The sequence below is a fragment of the Choristoneura fumiferana genome, chromosome 4 (genome assembly GCF_025370935.1).
Source record: "Choristoneura fumiferana chromosome 4, NRCan_CFum_1, whole genome shotgun sequence".
NCBI classification, from domain to species: Eukaryota; Metazoa; Arthropoda; class Insecta; order Lepidoptera; family Tortricidae; genus Choristoneura; species Choristoneura fumiferana.
In genome coordinates, this window is record NC_133475.1 from 14,290,841 (window position 1) to 14,302,645 (window position 11,805).

Here is an 11,805-nt window from a genome sequence, read left to right on the forward strand (position 1 = left end):
TAGGCTTATAAATGCTTGTTTCTCAATCATAAGATAAACATTTCTTGAAGGTTTTTTTTTTAATTTAATATGAAATTGGACTCTTTTTTTTATAAATACTTGCGTGTTTATTTATCATTCCATACTATATAGATATATTTAGTTTAAGTTACTTGACAAATCCTCCAAGCCAATATTCACTTCACCCAATTTTGAGTAATTGCATAATCGAATGCGGTTTAGATGCTAGAAATAAAACAAACGGTGACGTCTAAGTTGAACAGGGTGTAGACAATAAAATAAGACAATGTACACTTTTTCATTGGAATAAATTTAAAAATTAACTAGTAGGTAAAATTTACATCGTGGATCTTACAAACAATAGCGCCTAGCTTAGCATAACATCGAAAATAAACACTACTTACCTAATGCATACTGTCCTTCAAAATCAATTGTCTTTTTTTTAGTTTTAAAAATTTGTGTATAATCATCGTGTTTTTCATAGGTACAAATTTCTGCCAAATAATTTTCAAATTACTCACCGAACACTCTTTAAACTCTCAACCTTTTTTATCATTTCTAGTCTCATGATGTCATATCTACTGATAAGAATATCCCCGCCACACGGAACACAAACTTCAAACTACTGATTAGGTACACGTTACGACAACTGCATTCGGTTCCCAAGGATATAGGTTAACGCGTAGTCAAATGTACGTGCCAAGTTCCCGGGCAGTGGGTGGCGAAACGTGGTTGCTTTATGGGAAGGTGTAAGATGAGTCTTCTTGGAAGAACTTGCGTGAGAGTGGATGGTATTTCAATAAGGTTCCCATCAAATCGTAATTCATTGGCGTGGTTAAGAATTTGAGTAGGTATTAATTTGTCTTAATGTGCGTAGAGACGCTCGCCTTGAACTTTTTGAACTTACAATGCTTGTTTTTAGTACTTTGGATAAGTCAGATCTTGCAAGTCAAATTTTAACCGCTTGCAGTGACGGATTGACTTGTAATTTGATATGCAAATAAATGCTGAAGTTAGCAAAAAGTATATGTTACCTCCACGACACGATTGTAATATTATTTTTTTAATCTTCTCGTTAATAACAATAAATAAATTGTATTTTAAATGTGAAGTATCTAACCGCCTAAGCTATTTTTGCACTTTAGGTGTGCTTTCAAAGAAAGTTAAATTGGGTATATTTAAATAATCAAATTTATAAGATTAACAAATATTTGCAAAGCTTGTTCGTGGTTAAGTCCGATTAAAGACAAACATTTTATAAACTTCCGCAAAGTAACGTCTAAATCAAACAATTATTAAAGTCCGTCCGTCTTGACCTTGCAGAACTTGTAATGTAGCCAAATGGTGAATTTAAGATCCAAGTTCGTAATCCCCTAACTTTGAACTATTATACGTGCATAGTGATGGTGCCAAACTGAGCTGCATAGTTTTTTACTCGATGTTTAGAGATAGAGTTAGCCTGTCTTCTACTTTTTATGTATATGATTGTTTTTTGGAGTTTTTTTGTATTTTTTATTTCAACTCCAAAATTTGTTACTTTTACGGGTATCCCGTGAAACCATATCGAAAATACAAACTGAGACATGGATGCACAGAAAAACCAGAAAAAGAGACCGGCACCCAATCGAACCCAGGTCCTCAGCATTCCGTGCTGCGTGCTTTAACCCCTACACCACTGCTGGACCTATGTGTTTTTATGGCTAGTTAAATATTAATATATCGGTATAGTAAAAATAAAATTGATGACTAAAAACGGTGAGGGTCTATTTGAATTTATTGAACAATCGTTTTATTTTTCAGAACTAGCTCTGCCCGCAACTTCGTCTGCGTGAAATTCGGCAATCGCTTTTCTGCGTGAACTATATCATTTCTAAAAATATCTTATTTGTTGTGAAAGCTATAATTATCTGTTGTGTTGTGTGTGATATTAGATGTTGTGATATGGTTATGATCCACTAAATAATTACTCGTTAACCTATAACCCACTAACTAATTAACTAACCCACTAAGTTGTTACCTTTTAAATTCGTTAGCTAGTAGAGGGGAAGATACTTGACTCTATACAAGGTGGGCCCTGTAACAGGAGCAAAAAATTAAACCACAGCTTCCACTCTTAATCTTGATGAGCTAATTTAGTTCTACAACTTTTGAAAATAGCTTGTATTATGATTTATATAATAGTTTAAAGTTTAATTGGACAAGCAATGTATTGCGAAATCCGGCATTTTGTTGCGTGACAGGCGACGTCATTTAGGCTATTGGATACCGTACATTGAAAATACCATTTAATTTGTTTGGAATAAATATAATGATAAAATTACTTAATTTTTGAAAGTTACAGAACTAAAGTAGTTCCATTTAAGTAGCGGAACCTGTGTTTTATTTTTTGCTCCTATTACAGGGCCCACCCGGGATAATATTTTTGATTGATCTTGGCAATGGGTAAACCCATTCTTCTTATTTAAGAGTTACACTCTTGTCGGTGTAGCCGATGTAGGTACCTATGGCTCTCCACTACTTTCCACTCAAAGCTGCCTCCGTAAACCCATTAATGAAAAAAACATGCATTGCCTACATGTAGGGTTTTTTTTTTCAAAATTTTACCACACCAAAATTATGTATGTCGACATGTTAGTACATGTGCACAATAGTGGGTCCTTAATTTAATTTCTACTATTTTATTTTAGTCTAATTTTATGTGAATAGTTAGTAAGAACGATGTCTGTCGCAGCTCAAAAACCCTCAGTCTGCTACCCCAACAAAGTTGAAAATCAAATAAGAAACGTTTTTAGTTTTTGGTAGAGAAAGGTCATTACTGATAACTAAAGTTTCATTTATAATATAACCTTGTGTGCACTCCATAATCAGTTACATGAAAATGTATAATTTCATTAATCAATTAAAAAAACAAGGTATTGTTGTTGTATCTAGATAAAAAAGTAGAATCAGAAACTATGTCTAGACACTGTCGGCCTTCGCACCATTTGCAGTTGAGTTTGTGTAAAAAAGCCGGCTAAGTGTGAATCCTGAGGGTTCCGTATCAAATTTCAAAAATTGAAATAAATATCTTTATTTGTGAGTAGCATGAATGTAAACTCTTTATTGTAAAGAAATAGATAAACAAACACAAATTTAAAACGTTGAGGTAGATACATAATATACAAAGGCGAATTTATCCATTTAAGGTATCTCTAACAATCAACATTTGAGAGGATGAAAGGAGCTGTGACAATAAGAAATAAAAGTACATGTTATTTTTATTAGAAGTGTATATCAGTGACTTTCTGCATAATATTTTTATTTATTTGTTTCGTGAGACACTTACCGTTACTTGTTACTTATTGTTAAATTAAAAATTCTTTATCAATAAAAACCCCACTCGCTTTAAGCCCCGTAAATACTTGTGGGCTTTAGACATGCCAGAAATGTCGATTTTCTATCAACTACCACGGGTGTATCACTATCGGTTTTGGCACCATATTATGTTTTGTTTGTATAAAAAATACACTGTTGTATCATCAAATGGTTGTATCTTTTGATTACGTGGACCTGGAATGCTCTTTTTTTAGGGTTCCGTACCTAAAAACGGAAAAACGGAACCCTTATAGGATCACTTTGTTATCCGTTTGTCCGTCCGTCTGTCAAGACCTTTTTCTCGGGAATGCGTGGAGGTATCAAGTTGAATTTAACACCTAATACTAATGTCTGCAGCCCCTTGAAGTTGTAAAAAGTTAAAGCTTATTAACAAAATCACAAGATATGGCCTTTTGAGTCTTATTTTTCATATATTTCATATGTCATTTGGCAAGAAGGAAGGTCTTACAGCACAAGTAAAGGAAAAAATCTGAAAATCGCTAATTTGCTGCTTCAAAAAATATTTTTTTAATTACATATTTCATTCGAAAGCGATGGTTTATTTCGACACTCTGCGTATCAAGGTGGCGTTGTAGTACACGCATGGACTACGGTGCATGACGTCCCGAGTTCGAATCCTAGAATAGTAATAACATTCTTTTTTTGTTTTCGTTTATTTATTTATTTTTTTCCATTGTATCAAATATTTTTAATTTGTTGTTCTATCCCAATTAAGAAATAATACGTTTTCTGACCTAATTTTGAGGAAAAAAACAATCGGATAAAACGGGAAAAAACCTTGAGACTCTATCAACGATCTATTTACATACAAATTTGTACGGAACCCTCGGTGCGCAAGTTTGACCGGTTTTTACTGTTACATGAGAACATAGCCATAAGAATGGTAATTTTAACTTGATGCTTTTTTTCGTTTCTTTGGAAATTATGATGACGTACAAAAACACGCACGCAGACACTCACGCATAGATAGACAACGCAGTGATCCTCTAGGGGTTCTCTTTCTTTCCATGCGGGACCCTAAAAATAAATATTACGCAACATCCCACGCATGGCAAGCTAAATTAATCTTAGAGCAACAAGTTGCATTTCTTCTTTAAATAAGTAAAAAATATTTACTTAATCGAAGAACCATAGCGAAGAAAAAAATTGTGGTTCAACTTAAACACCACCATTTCTGTATTTGCGAGTAACTCAAGGGTTCCAAAAACTTATTATTTTTAGTCTATTATATCTGAAGAGGAAGAAAGTCTATCTGGAAAACCCCTTTTTTTTCAAGAACACGAGGAGCTATCAAATTTAAATTAATTTTTAACACTCAGGAGTCTCTTGCAACCGCATAGTTATTGAATTCGCAATTGAAGGATTCGCAATTAACTATTCTAAAATTGTATTTTTATACAAAAACTATAGGGTGGGCAGGGCACTTTTCCTTGCAATACAAGTAAAGGAAAAAGTAAAAAAAAAACTTCATAGAAATAAGAAGTATTCTCACTATTTCCTGGCAACACTTTTTGTTTACTAATTTTTTTAATGGATTCGATTATTATTATTTTCTTTAAAAATTGGAAGGTCTTTGGGTCAAAACTTGGTTCTAAATCCAAACTACTTACCACAAGTCTGACAAGAATGTTTTAAATTTCACTAGTTGACGAATATTATTTGCTGTTGCTAGTAAAACGTAATACAGAGAACGACAAAATGGAAACAATGCAACAAACACAGACAGACAGCAGTCGTTGGAATATTTTTTGTGCGTCTTTAAGCGGCGTGCTTTTTTCGCAGCCGCCTCACTCCATGACCTCTTCTGACATTAACTAACTCGACCTGCGTGCGTAGACCTACGTTAATTCTTCTATTTCACAAAGATGATTTTGTTCAAAATCTGTGATAGTTACCGTTTTATGTATCACGACTTTTAAGAATCTCTTTTTAATAACTAACAACGTTACAAGAATGCGTACATGATCTCAAAAGCAACATTGCGAACGTACAGCAAAGGCACTCCTTTGTCACTAAAAGCACAATTCATACCTTTTTTACAAGGTTTTATTTAGTTTCACCTGTCCCGTTGTCTGTCTGTCTGTCTGTAATCAAATCTTACAAGCTAAATTTGATCAACTTCCAGTAGCCAGATTGACTTGAAATTTGGAATACTTATCTACGTGACAATACAATAATCTAGTAGTGACATCCAAGTATTCCAGCCGGGATCGTCTCCGCAGGACGGAACTCTTCAACGGTTAATAGCATCGACTTGAAATTTGGTATGCAAATGTAGTTTGGGTGACTATGTAAATACAGTCAGCAAAAAAAGCTTGTATAAAATTTTTTTTTTTGGTTAGGTTAGTTTACTTATACTCCAAGACACAATAAATGAAAACAAAATTGTAACCTAGTTTAGGCATCCAAAGATAAATAGGTAAGTATTAAAAACTATACCCATTAAAGAGTAACGCGACTGATTGACTGACTAACAAACAAAGCACAAGAAAAACCACTGGAGGTAGAGTCCAGAAATTTAGCATGCATATGCCTTGAGTAGGTGTTGCACTAATAATGGATACTACGAAATTACCACGTGACAACGCTTTCCTAGCTTAGCTTTTTTTATTTTTCGACGGGTGCGTAGTCAAGGGCAGACGCCAGTTTCAAATAAAACAGGATAGGAACCAGGAACCGAACAGTTACTCTACATCCGTTTACTACAAAAAAAGACAACAAAGTTTACCTTTAATCCAAACGCGCTAACACCCCGCTAACGTTTAAAGTCATTAATGAGCTTACACTTAAAAAAAGTAATTAACGCATGGAAAGTAATTAGTTGTAATAAAAAATGCATGCGTCTACAAGCTGCGGCTGGCGTGGGCTACGAGGCTAGTGACCAGACGACGCTGCAAAAAGCGACAGCCTGCGAATCGTCTAGCAACCCCTGTTCGCCTGCCTGGTACTTGACTTTCACATACAAGTAACTTCTTACATACAGTAGAACCTTGATTATCCGAAATAATTGGGACCGAGACTAGTTCAGATAATCGAAGTGGGTTTTTGTGACAAAACCACAAAAAACTCCGCCGAAAGAAAGTGCCGCTTTTACAGTCTGAGTCGCTTTTTCTACAAAATCGATAATTCTTACGTATCTACCTCGCCGGCGTTTTGAAAATTAAGCATTTGGATATTCAAAGGATATTAGAAGGTTCTTGTTAGTTTTGTGCCTACTAATATTACGAAGTCAAAATATGTATCTGTGTGTTTGTTACTCTTTCACACTAAAACGGCTTGATGAATTTGAATAAATTTGTTGCTAAAATTACCTAGACGCACACACACACACACACACACACACACACACACACACACACACACACACACACACACACACACGTCATATGTCTAACAATGTCAAAGACTCCTATTGATAAATTTACCTAGACGTTTAAACCACATGGCATCTTGAAGTTGATGATTTACGTTGATGGTCTGCAGCGGATGGGTGTCTCTGACTTTTGAAGAGCGATGTCGACTAGGTATTTTGGTGCAATGTGGAGAACGAACTTCTTTTCAATTCAGCCAAATGTTCGGTAGGTACCTACGCACTTTACAATGTTCAGTATCAGTACGTTTTGGGGTCGGTCAGTTCAGTACGTGTAGGTGTACTCTTTGATTTGTCTTCTGTTTCCGGAGATGGGGCTTTAAGTAGGTAAGCAATAATAAACATATTAGTAAGATATATAGTTGTTTTCAATAAATTGGCTAATAATTTACTCACGTAATACGTACCTAGACGCCAGCCGTGTTTCAGGTTATATTAACAAGGACGTCCGAACGTGAGTTGGTGTAAGTGTAAGGTAGGTATGCTCAAACGGTTGAACCGCTCGCACTTCATATTCTGAAAAATATCATTACTTATTCCTAAGTTTTCTTTGTAGACAGGTTATTATTTCAGACACATTCTTGCTTTAGCCTCGGGATTGCGATAAAAATATTATTTTGTATAATACCAAAAGTAGATTTATTTGCTTGTACTTATAGTATTCTCTTGAATCAGTATATTATTATATTACAAACATATTTTATTTCAATGTACCATACACCTGTCCGAACATGATTGTCGCAAATTTTACATGTTATTAAATGTATTACAATCGTCATGACAATTCGGTAGTGGAACTCCACAGGTAATGGATTTGTATTATTGTAATTATAAAAGAGGAATATTAGAGTCCTGATTGACTGACTTTTTTACGTGCTTACCTTTATATTAGTGTCAATTTTCAATGACTAGATTCTGACGCGACTTCAATGCATACTTAACATAGATTCAATGCCAGACTTAGTAATGTATATAGACAGGTGTATAACGCCGGCGGCCTGCAAAGGTCAACGCACGAATATTTCGGCGTGTCTCGACTTAGCAAGGATTCGAAAGCCTAGTCTAGCCTGGCGCTGTCTGGCTAGAAAGCGGTTTATAAGGTTCAGGCCTATGCGATTAACGATGACGCGTGACGTCAGTGTCTGGTTATGTCATAAAAAATGTTGCGAAATAAAATTAAATAAGTTAGATGCCAACGTTTAAGAAAATAAAAATACCTAACTAATGTAACCTTCGTGAGAATGTCCAACGTAAATTTTATTGTCGTATATATCGCGATCGAAATGGATTACTTAATATATTATTATGCCTTTATTTATTTACATTATTAGTTTGGGTTTTTACATCAATTATATAAAGTAAAATACAAAAAAGTACAAAAAAAATAAAAAATATTGTTAAAACCTAACCTAGTTTGCCGCCGGTGGCGGGGCAGGGCCCAGGCTACCGGTAGTCAGGGCCGCAGAGTGAGGAACCTCCGGACGATGCGTGCCGTGTCCAGAAGTACCACCTTCTGTACTTAGCCCTTGATCCAGCCATCTAGCGAAAGCCTCTTGAGATGTTGGTCGAGACTCTTCGCTATTAGACCGTTTGCCGAAACAACTATCGGGACAATGATCGTCGAGTCAACACTCGTGAGTCAAGTCAAGGTACTCGCTGAGTTTGTCCTTCCCAGCCTTCACGAGGTTCTCGTCATGTAGAATGGTGATGTCGACGAGCAGTGCCTGGAGTTTTGATCGATCTGTCAGCACGTTAACAGGCTTATTAGCTACAATAGTCCGTGATGACAGATCGATCCCAATAGAGCGTGGCACGACCATTTTCGAGAACTGGCGCAGGGGCCGGTACCTCGGAGTCTACAAGGCCGTATCGACGAGCAAGTTGTTGGTGGATAATCCTGGCTCCTAAGTTATGTCTGTGCAAATATTCGCCGTTAGCAAGATTAGAACAACCGGAGATAATATGCCTGAGTGACTCACTGGGACGACGGCATTATTATTATTATTAGCCTATTCTGTCCCACTGCTGAGCAAAGGCCTCCCCCTATACTTCCACTGCTCTCTGTCCATTGCATTTAAGGGCCAGTCCCTCAAGAAGTCGTTCAGTTCATCCCGCCATCGCCGTCTAGGTCTGCCAGGTCGCGAGTTGGTGGGCATCCACTCGGTGGTTATCTTGGCCCACTACTCATCCGGCATGCGGCAAACGTGGCAAGCCCAGTCGTTCGACCTACATCAGTGATTTGAGTCATGGAGCGCACTTAATATATATATATATATATATATATATATTCAGTTTTATTAAGAATTAGCAAGGAGCTATTTAGTGACATATATACACACACATATATATATGTGTGTGTATATATGTCACTAAATAGCTCCTTGCTAATTCTTAATAAAACTGAAGTAGAGCAAAATATCTCACTGGTAGGAAATTCTTTGACCATATGCAGCGGCGAAGTTAATTTACAAAAAAGATGTATACCTAGGTACCTACACTCGCCAATATTAAAAGTCCGAAAAGATGCAAGCCGTATTTTATAGATATCAAACCACTAACTGGTTAAAACTTAAAAAGTTACAATTTGAAAATAAATATGGATAAAACAAAAGCCATGCAATTTAGTTCTTATCATGCAAACTTGTTGTCTCTAAATATTAAGTATGATAATTTAAGGGTAGAATTAGTAGACAAATTTTCATTTTTAGGATTTAAAATTGACAAAAACTTAAATTGGAAACATCAAGTCGATAATGTCTGTAAAAAGCTAGTTCGGTTTGTATATGCTTGAAAACAACACCTTGCCTTGAAACAAACGGTTTCACCAGAAGCAGCTCTTACGGCTTATCATGGCTATGTCTCCTCTGTGCTCACATATGGATTGTTATTGTGGGGAAACTCTACTGACATCGAAAGGGCTTTCAGACTACAAAAAAAATGTGTCCGTGCTTTAGACAATGCTTGGTCTACCGACAGCTGTAAGCCGTTGTGTAAAAAATTTGGATTACTGCCACTTCCTTGCCTTTATATGTGGGATGCATGTCTCTTGGTTAAAAACTACCCAAATTATTTCACTTATAGAAATGAGACTACTGCACGTCATACGCGGGCGCAATACAGGAACTTGTTATACCCGCCTCCTTGCAACGCTTGCGTTTATAAGAAAAATTGTTATTTTATGTGTATACGTCTATATAATATGTTACCTGACGAAATTGAATTAGAAAATAGGAGATCTTTTAAAAATAAATTAGTGAAATGGCTTTATAAAAATTGCTTCTACAGTATTAGTGAATATATGACAAAGTAATAATGAATGCTTAATAATAATATTTTTTTAATTTAATAGGATTCTTTGTGTTAAAAATGATTTATTTTATTGTTATTTAGTTTTTGAATGGTTAAATAATGGACATTGATATAGAGGTACTTGATAATTTGCACACCTGCTTGCATGGCCTAACATAATTTATAAAATCTGTATGTAACCGTATTCGAGCAAATAAATTATTTCTTTCTTTCATTAAGACTTGAAATTTTAACACTGACATCCTTATATATCTTTGAGATTTGCAAACATGTTAGGAAATAGCCGCAGTTTTATACAAAGCAAAAAGACAAAACGCGACGCTTTGAAACAAGATTTAAAAACTATTTAGTTACTCTGACTGGATCGAAACTAAAACTGCACAAATCATCTCCAAACTATAGTCTTATCTGACATTATGATACTAATATTAAATCGTCCTGGCATACCTATAGCATAACATTCATTAATAAATTATTGACATGCCAATAACATTCTGACATACGAATATTGCATGACTATTGCATATTACTATTAATGTTATTGTTTTTTAATTATTCTTTTCTATTTTGATTTTGTATTATTGCCACAACTTTCATTAATTCAAGATACCAATTTATTGTTTTGAAAACTCTCTCTCCCTTAAAAATGCTGCGCCCTTCCGGGTTTCATAATGTTAGTGCTATATTGTACTTTTGACATGTGAATTGCATTTAATAAATAAATAAGTCTTCTTTGATGTCGTGATATCGTATTAAAACTGTAAATGTACCTATGCACCTTATCTAGTCTAACAACTTGCATAGACATTAATCTTACATTACCTATGTGACTTCAAGATTTACGCGTACAATGTCTAACCATAAGTGATTGCGTGTAGTTTTAAAATGTAACATATATAACTGTAAATTGAAACTAAAATAGTAGCTAATGAACATGTCTTATGAGGAAACTGAAAACCTGCTAATGATAGTTGTATAGCTTAATTTTTTACTTGTATATTTGCGAACACGATGAAATAAATTGTTAATATCATTTATGTTATGTTTTAAGCCCACATTTTTATTTGCCTAAGATACAGGCTGCTTCAGTATCCTAGTTTAGGCATTTAAGTTATTTATGAATTAGCATGACATTGTATTATGTTTAGGTACTCAGTGTTCTAGTCAGCTGTATACATTTGTATTATATTGAGTCAAAAGTGTACCTAGTATATCGGTTTATTGTTTACTAAAACCTAGACGTAATTTCAGCTCTTACTAACTTTCTTTTACGTGTAAACAAATATTTTATTTTTAATAAACAATTTCAATTTCAATATACGTACCTATTGTATTGTAGATGTAGACATTCAAGTAGGCCGCCAGACACATTAACGTGAATTCCGAAAACCGACTAGACATGTTCGCATAATTATGGCTTCTTTTTTAGGCACTGATCGGCTGACGCGACGGCCACAAAGCTAATATTTGCATCAACATTGAGATTATTAGTTTATTGAGATTGTTACGGAAGAAGTGTTGTGAAGCCGTGGTGGCCTAGTGGTTTGACCTATCGCCTCTCAAGCAGAGGGTCGTGGGTTCAAACCCCGGATTGCACCTCTGAGTTTTTCGAAATTCATGTGCGGAATTACATTTGAAATTTACCACGAGCTTTGCGGTGAAGGAAAACATCGTGAGGAAACCTGCACAAACCTGCGAAGCAATTCAATGGTGTGTCTGAAGTTCCTAATCCGCACTGGGCCCGCGTGGGA